This window comes from Paroedura picta, chromosome 13, assembly GCF_049243985.1.
Source record: "Paroedura picta isolate Pp20150507F chromosome 13, Ppicta_v3.0, whole genome shotgun sequence".
Lineage (NCBI taxonomy): Eukaryota > Metazoa > Chordata > Lepidosauria > Squamata > Gekkonidae > Paroedura > Paroedura picta.
The window spans coordinates 38512689-38521884 of NC_135381.1; the positions used below are offsets into that span (position 1 = coordinate 38512689).

Here is a 9196-nt window from a genome sequence, read left to right on the forward strand (position 1 = left end):
CCTGGGGGTGGAAGGGCTCAAAAGCATCAAAAGAGCACGAACTTAACAGTTATCTTGTTCATTTTTATCCCACCATACCTTGAAGGAAAATGAAGTGGTACAGATATTTCTCTCCCCCCCCTCTCTTTTATCTTCATAGCAACTCTATGTGGTTGGTTAAACAGACAGACTAAAAGAGCCAAAGTCATCCCATCACCTTTATGGTTTGGGGATTTGCACCTGCAACCATATTCCAGCACTGCACCACACTCTGGTTTAAAAGCCAGATCTGAATACAGACAGGAAGCACCTTGGAACAGTAAAGATATCTTGTATTTAGCCATCAATCGATTTCCAACCAATGCCAGAGCAACATCTCTGGTTACCAGCTGTGTGTTGTGCAAGGTCCTGAAACTTGCCAGCAATCCAGTCCCCTGATTTGCAATTTGATATCACTGCTGTTGTTTGTGCCTGCCGATCCCTGCATACTACCATTGCTGGAATTTGATGTATGTTCCATGGCTCTGTCTCAGCCATTGGATAGAACCTTTTCAAAGGGTCTCTGTCTTGAGAAGGAGATGATACAATCATAGAATCATAGAGTTGGAAGGGACTTCCAGGGTCATCTAGTCCAACCCCCTGCAAAATGTAGGAACTCACAACCACCCACCCACCCACAGTGACCCCAGTTTTTCAGCCTTGGCCCCCTCCTGGTGGAATGAGCTCCAGGATCAGAAAAAGAGTTGGTTCTTATATGCTGCTTTCTCTACCCCAAGGAGTCTCAAAGTGGCTTACAATCACCTTCCCTTTCCTCTCCCCACCACAGAAACCCTGTGAGGTGGGTGAGGCTGAGAGAGCCCTGATATCACTGCTCGGTCAGAACAGCTTTATCAGGATTCTCAAAGCAGCTTACAATCGCCTTCCCTTCCTCTCCCCACCACAGACACCCTGTGGGGTGGGTGAGGCTGAGAGAGCCCTGATATCACTGCCCGGTCAGAACAGTTTTATCAGTGCTGTGTAGAGCCCAAGGTCACCCAGCTGGTTGCATGTGGGGGGCACAGATTCAAACCCGGCTTGCCAGATTATAAGTCCTCACTCCTAACCACAGCACCAAGCTGGCTCTGTAATGTAGTCCTGTAACATAGACTGTAATATAGTCCTTGTCCCCAAAGCCAAAGGGCTATCCGTTTGGATGAATGATAGATGCAAATAAGAGTAAAAAGGAAAAGATATTAAGAGGGGTTGCCAGGTCCCCCCCCCCCCTGCCTGGCCATCAGCGGGGGATGAGTGGTCTAGGGTTGACAACCTCAGGCTGGGAAACGCCTAGAGATTTGGGGGCGGAGCCTGGGAGGACAGGGACCTTAGTGGTGTACAATGCCATAGAGTCCACCTTCCAGAGGAGCCGTTTTCTCTAGGGGAACTGATCTCTGTAGTCTGGAGATCACCTGTAATTCTGGGAGATTTCCAAGTCTCACCTGCAGGCTGGCATCCCTAATTCAGAGATGAGATTTTTTTGGAAAGGAGGAGGCACCTCAAAAACATGATTCTGGTTGTAAAAAAGAGAGGGTAATATTTTAGCAGCGATATCAATGTAATAATAAATAAATATTTTAGTTGTAGACTGCCCTTTCCACTATGCAGCCCCCAACATTGCTTTAGGCATTGTATATGAAGAAGAAATGAATGAATTTTTTTTTTAAGGAACCAGGCAGTCAGATTAAAAGCAGGTCATTATTTTTAATAATCTTCCCCCAAATACCCAAAGGCACTAGTCAATGTATGAACTAATGACCTACAAATATACAAGATCAGGACATATTTGTAGCACTTTAAGGGGGGGGTTTGTACAGTTTTAGATGGCACATCAAGTGGATAACATCCTCACAGTACAATTCCATTTCTGGAACATCAAATAAGTGTCTGACATTATACAAAATACATGCTGGTTGAAACAAGGGGTGATCTGGAGAATCCCGGGGCAGGTTGGATCCAGGTTGCCTCCTGCCTCTTTCCTAGGAAGGATTCAGTGCAAACTTTGAACCCGTTTCATCCCCAAAGCTCATCCATAGTCCTTATTTAGCAGTGTAGCACATAAACAAAGGCACAGATCAGATGACAATCTGCCATTCTCATTGAACTCTCCCCTGTTCCAATTCAAGAGCAGCGAAGCAGCTCCACAAACTGAAAGGAATAGAGAGGAAACCTCTATTAAAGCAACAATTGTATAAGCCAGGGGTAGTCAAACTGCGGCCCTCCAGATGTCCATGGATTACAGTTCCCAGGAGCCCCTGCCAGCGAATGCTGGCAGGGGCTCCTGGGAACTGTAGTCCATGGACATCTGGAGGGCCGCAGTTTGACTACCCCTGGTATAAGCCAATGGCCTTGCAAAAATTCCAATGTCCATTTCTTTTCCCCAGTGTTTAGGAATTGGTTAACAATATGATATCTTAATATAGCCACTTTAAGTTTTCTCTGCTAGTTTTCAGATTCAGATTGTTAATAATATGCTCACAAGAGCAAGGCAAATGTTTAAGGAAACTCTGAAAGGAGTTTCACCTGATTTTTAATTTTGAAATGTTGCTGAGCTTTCTGTTTTGGTAAAATTTTATGGTGCGTGTGTGTGTGTGTGGGGGGAGTTATGCTTGTTCTGCAGTGGGACATCACCTCTGTACATCAATGGGTAGAAACCAGTGGAAAAAACAACATTTCACATAGACCGTTTATGCACTGGGAACTTCACTGCCCCAGCTCCTGTGCAGGAGCACAAATCAGGGGTGGATGAGGTGCACTGGGCCAAATGCTCCCCCATGTGGGTGCAGGAAGAGGTGGGGCAACCTGCCACGACTAAAACTCCAGCCTGCAGCCCGGCATGAAACCTCCAGTGCATAAACGGTCATAGTGGTATAAAAGGAGTTGCTTGCACTGAAGCAATGTCTCATTTCCCAGAAGACAGTCGTGAAGAAGTGTCCCTTTATAATTACAATTATAATTATAATTAGGATTGGTCTTTGACAGAGCTGAGACATTTACAACATTTACAACATAATCCTGAAAGAGCTGCATGGACCAAACTCCTACCTGGATCTCTGTGCAATCTATGAGAAGATTGCCCACTCTAAGAGAACCTTTAGGGAGCTAGTCTGCACTGAAAAGCATCTTCACACACTTAAGTGTTTGAGTTAGCCCTACACTTATATTTCTCTGCGCATAAGGACCTGAAGGATGGACCCCATATTATGTGCCAGTTCCTTATGCACATGGGACTTTTGCTGTCACATGGGATTTAATTGCACGTAAACATCTACAGGACTTTGGACTGGGACCCCAAAGTTTAAGACTGTCAGCTTTGGCTTGTATTTCATGCCAGCAGCACTGAGGAGTGTGGCCGATGAATATTCGTACATTGTAGGGTCACTGTAATACAACAAACATATCATATCACCATGACAGAGGACAACTCTACAACTTTTTAAAAAACTTATTGTGGAAAAACAATGTCATGTGTTTAAGCAGTAGAAATTGTCACAAAATCACATTCTAAACAAACCATAAAAGTATCCACTTTCAACCTAGTTTAACAGTTCTAACTGAAAGAGAAGAATTCAAGGCTTTACAAAGATATATAGAAGATATATAGATGATATCCTTTAAGAAAGCACTTTAGACTTTTATACACTTGTCCTGACAACATTAGATTACTCAAAGCTGTAAAGGTTTGTGCAAATTCTTGTGAAAACAATGAATTCTGATCAGGCAGGTTTATACCTTTCCAGGTTCATATAATAAACAGGCAGAATCACAGCACTGTCAACAGGAAGAGATTACATAAACGTTGTGCTGAACGTATCGATCCTGGCAACAAATGAAAAATCATTGGAAGGAGGGTCTTGGTCCAGATTTATACCTGAAGGTAATCAGAGAATGATCCAGTTTCAGCACTCACTGGGTTGATGATCCTTTCTACAGGGTGAAGGAACCGGTTGGCGGCTCCTGAGGTGATCACAAACATGATTTAGTTTGGGAAGTGGTCATCCCCTGGGAAGGACAGATTCACAGAAATGCTTGATTCATGCAGCTCTTCCCCTTCATGCAAATTTGGGCATTCATGCATCAAAGCCAGGTGCAGAGCCCCTGACTCACTCATTACATTAGGTAAGTGGTGAAGGTTTTGCCTTTGGGACACCCTTCCCCTTCTCCGTGAGGTTGAAAGGACCACCACGACAATAAATGTACGAACTGAGAGATAAGGTGCAACACCAGGAACTTGGCACCATGAAAGCTTCACAGCAATGAATGAACGAGTGGATTCATAACCATGTTTGTCATATAATGACCCCGCTTACAACAGTCATTGGTAGTTTCAAGCCACCCAACAAGTTAGCTCTATTCATGCCCCCAGGAATGCTCAAAAATCTGAGAACAAGTTGCTAATATGTGGTGGTAGACCAAGTGTTACATGCCTCCGAGAATGATCAGAAATCTGAGCATAGGTTGATAATACATGGTGGAACAAGTGTTAATATACCCACAAAATGTTCAGAAATCTGAGTACACTTTAGCAATACATAGTAGGCTAAGTGTTACTACACCTTCAGAAATGCTCGGAAATCTGGTTCGTAGTACAGGCTAGCCCAGGGGTAGTCAAACTACGGCCCTCCAGATGTCCATGGACTACAATTCCCAGGAGCCCCTGCCAGCGAATGCTGGCAGGGGCTCCTGGGAATTGTAGTCCATGGACATCTGGAGGGCCGCAGTTTGACTACCCCTGGGCTAGACTGAACACCTTTGTTACCATGGTACATCTTCTGACTCAAAGACTTCTCATGTAAATTGGAACCTTCTCACTTCTTCAGGGTTCATTTCCAAACTTCGTGTTATCACTTGGATTACTATGCCCCCAGGAATGCTCGGAAATCAGAGCACAGGTGGGTCAAACACAGTAGACCAGGCATTATTACTCCCCCAGGAATGCTCAGAAATCTGAACACAGACTGATCAAACATGGTAGACTATGTAGCCAAGGGGTACATGCTTCATAGGAAAAGCTATCTTGACATGATTATTTTAGTGTAGCCACTATGCAGGAGGTGTTCTGCCATTTCACCCAGAGTTTTACAAGAACACAGCTGTGCACTTCAGCAACTTCTGTTGCTCATTTTGTTGAACTTTCCTAGGGGACGTTCCCAGAATAATGTGCCAAAGACCTAGAAAAGAGGTGTCCACATTGTATTTTACAAATCTACATTTCTCAAGCAGCAGACATATACAAATTCCCTGTGTGTGTGTCTGTGTGTGTCTTTTTAACAGAATCAACAGACATTTCCAGATCTCTTTAAACTTCTACATAATACTATAACCTATTAAAAGGAAATGTTTATAAAACATCACTATTCGTTGATCTTATATGTACAGATATCCCAAACAGTTACCCTCAGGCAGGGGTAGTCAAACTGCGGCCCTCCAGATGTCCATGGACTACAATTCCCAGGAGCCCCCTGCCAGCATTTGCTGGCAGGGGGCTCCTGGGAATTGTAGTCCATGGACATCTGGAGGGCCGCAGTTTGACTACCCCTGCCCGAGGGTGACATTCAGACTTGATCTACTACTTCTATGTAAGAAATACAAGATCTTTTGAATATATTAAGAGTTTTTTTTTCAATTGATACCTGAGACTTTTTTGTTTTTTTTGCATATCAGCATTCTCATACTGTATTTTCATACCTTTGTTATCGTGGTACATTTTCTATTCAAAGGCCTCTCTTGTCACTTGGAACATTCTCACTGACTTCTTCAAGGGTCATTTCCAGACCTGCTGGTATCACTTCGGTATCCTTAAAATAACCTATGAAGCTGAACAAATGGGCAGCTGGTATAAGACTCTATGGGCTGGTTCAGGAACATTGTTGGGTATCTATTTGTTTGGGTACCCATTGTTTGGGTATCATTGTTAGGTATCTATTTTACTACGAAAGTGTCTTCTAACAAGAGAATCCAACCCATAGAAATACAAAGTGAAAGACCCGTCAGCTGAGGAAGTCCAGAAGAAATTCAAGCTGATGAGGGCTAAGAGCAAATGCTTCTTTATTAGTATGCAGCCAAAATCATATAAAGCCAAAACGAGCCCTGGAGGAACAAATCTCATTTTCAACTTAATTCTTGTGCGCGTGGACCATACTGTAGAATTGTACCACAGGATCCGGCCCCAACTCTGTTTAAAAATTCAGGAACCAATATGGGTCCACTGGATATTTCGCATCATGCTACACAAAACAATCTTTTATTTTGATGTGAACAGTAAATGAGAGACAGTGATGAAGAATTAAGTCGAAAATTAGCTTTGTTCCTCCGGGGCCCATTTTGGCTTTATATAGAATCATAGAGTTGGAAGGGATATCCTTTTGGCTGTTTACTAATAAAGAAACATTTGCATTTATCCACTGTCAGCTTGAATTCCTTCAAGAGCATCCAACAGGGAGGTTTTTCAAAGACCAAAATCTGCTCTTCAAGATCAGCTGATACTACAAGGCACACCCAGTGAATGACCCTCCTCACAATTAAATAAGAGTCCAGTAGCATCCAGCTACAGTAACCCTCACTGTCCAGTTTCAAATGTCACAACTGAAACTATTCCAAAGTTATGGCCTATTAAAACAATTTTCCACATTTCACAACGGCTTGTGATTGGTACATCTCCTTGAGGTGTATTCACTGATGTAAACTAGTTTATTATTCCCTCTCCAGAGGGAATAACTAGAGGTCCTGAACCATAAGTAGAATTATATCCTTCCGAGCCAATTGATCTCTGGACTCAGAGGACTCCACTGCAAGCAATCACAGAAAAAGAAATTCTCCCAAACTATATTTCCCAGGATTCTGTGGGGGCAAAGCCATGACCAGATATACTTGTAGAGCAGAGAAGAACAAATTAGGACTTAGAAGCCACGGGCAGCTCATCCAGTTCTCAAGCTGCTGGACTGGGGCATGGAGCTATCAGACTGTGGCATCAGCTTGCGAGGCCATGCTCTCAGAAACCCATCCAGATCATTAAGAACAGGAGGCAAAAGAGCCAAATGGGATTGCAGTATTTAGCCTTCAGTGGCTCCCTTGAACCATCGGTTTGTCTGAATGGAAGCCCTAGGTCAGGGGTAGTCAAACTGCGGCCCTCCAGATGTCCATGGACTACAATTCTCCTGGGAATTGTAGTCCATGGACATCTGGAGGGCCGCAGTTTGACTACCCCTGCCCTAGGTGATGATGGGCTCCCAGTATCAGAAACAGGAAGGGCCAGCGTCAAACTGGAAACACTCAACAGTGGGTGGATATAGCTCTCTGGCTGAAAATGTTGCCCACCCCTATTCCAAATATACCATTGGCTAAAGTTCAGCTGTTTCGCAAGAGCAGGGCGCTTTGGCTCTGCCTAGCAGGTAAGACATCTCTTCTCCTGAGACAAAGGACCTCTTGGAAAAGACATCTCACTGCTGGTAGCCCTGGGAAGCTACCGCCTGTCAGCGAAGACTAAACAAGATGGACCAAATGGTCCGACTGAACACAAGACAGCTTCCTAAAGACATCTCTTCAGTCTTGGCTGAAGTCCCACTGCAAGAAAGATGCAGCTTCAGGTCCCCCCCGGCTCCATCCCATGCTGGCCTCAGTCTCATAGAAGAAGACAAAGAGCTTTAAAAAAAAAACCTACCTGAAGGAGCCTGAAAGCAGCTCACAGTCACCTCCCCTTTCTCTCCCTTGAACAGGCACCTGATGAGGTAGGTAGGGCTGAGAGAGCTCTGAGAGAACTGTGACTGGCCCAGGTCACCCAGATTCTCCAGATTACAAGCTGCTGCTCTTAACTGCTACACCACAACGGCTCTCGTTTACATCCTATAGGAATTCAGGAACGAAACGGGAGGGCTAGGACAACCTTAACAGTGCTCCCTGCAATGCAGTTCTGCCCTTCTAAATCCACTGAGGTCAATGGACGCAAAAGCGTACAACTCCTCTTAGGACAGCACTGCTTGTGAAACCCATTTCAAAGTTCAGGCTGTCACTTTCCGAGAGAAATCAGTCGCTTTTCTTAAAATGTTCCCTTTGCCACATTTGCTTGGGTCGGCTTCCCATGTTTTGTCTGGGGGAGTTCCAGACGCGTTCCGATGCTTACAAGCATTGTGCGGCATAACAACGGAGAGATTAAAATGGCCAACCTCGTTTGCTACATCAGGCAAGGCAATGAAAGGACTCTAACTCAGAAAGAATTTCTCCCCCCCCCCCAAAAAAAGGTCACTGTATCCTGAGGCAAGTGGTTAGGCACACAGACAGAGACATCCCCCATCAGAAGATGAAAAGCTATGAATTAAAAATACCACCACAACACATCTGGTTAGCCTCAAAGCAGAAGAAGATGCTTGTAGCCACTCATCCCCTGGAGGAGCTACATGCCTATGACCGTCTAAAGCAGGGGTAGTCAAACTGCGGCCCTCCAGATGTCCGTGGACTACAATTCCCAGGAGCCCCTGCCAGCGAATGCTGGCAGGGGCTCCTGGGAATTGTAGTCCACGGACATCTGGAAGGCCGCAGTTTGACTACCCCTGGTCTAAAGACTGTGCTTAACTAGGAGCCACTGGAATTGGGTTTCCCATCCTCTGAAGCAGATCCCTAATTCGCCTGTGGCAAGAAAATAAAACTGAGCCCCTTTTTCTTCCATAGATAATAAATGCAAGCTCCATGGACCGAGTGCCTTTTGCTCATCACTGTGCCCACATTCTGAGAATTAAGGAGCAGGGCTTCCTTTTGGACAGAATAGCCTGCCTTGAACATCTTTTTGATCCAAAAGTGGATTTGAAATATTTCCTGCTGAGACCTGAAGGCAGCATCACTGTGCCGGCCCAAATCTTTAGGCCATGATTCCATCCCTGATGGTGCTGGACAAGTTTTGCCATTTGACTTAAAAAGGAGGGATTTTAGAGTCAGAAGTGGCAACTTCTGGGGGAATCCATCTTTATTCCCTGGCCAATGGGAGCTGGATTGGAGCAGTTTGGTCTCTGCTTGCTAGCTTGACTTCCTTTTCTGTATTTCTCTGCGCTAAAAGGCTGCCATAGAGAGGATGGAGCAGAATTATTCTCTCTTGCCCCAGAGGGACAGACCAGAACGAATGGGATGAAATTAATTCCAAAGAAATTCCATCTAAACATCCGGAAGAAGTTCCTGACAGAGCGGTTCCTCAGTG

At 44.7% G+C, this 9196-nt stretch overlaps 1 long non-coding RNA gene across 1 annotated transcript; it reads right to left on the minus strand.

The window, feature by feature from the left end:
• Positions 1–2345: 2345 nt before the first annotated feature.
• LOC143822943 (uncharacterized) lies at positions 2346–8433 on the minus strand. Its single transcript, XR_013226314.1, has 3 exons — positions 7673–8433; positions 5701–5829; positions 2346–4014 (listed from the first exon to the last, which is right to left on the minus strand). It is a non-coding gene; the product is annotated as an uncharacterized LOC143822943 (long non-coding RNA).
• Between the last annotated feature and the right edge of the window lie 763 nt (positions 8434–9196).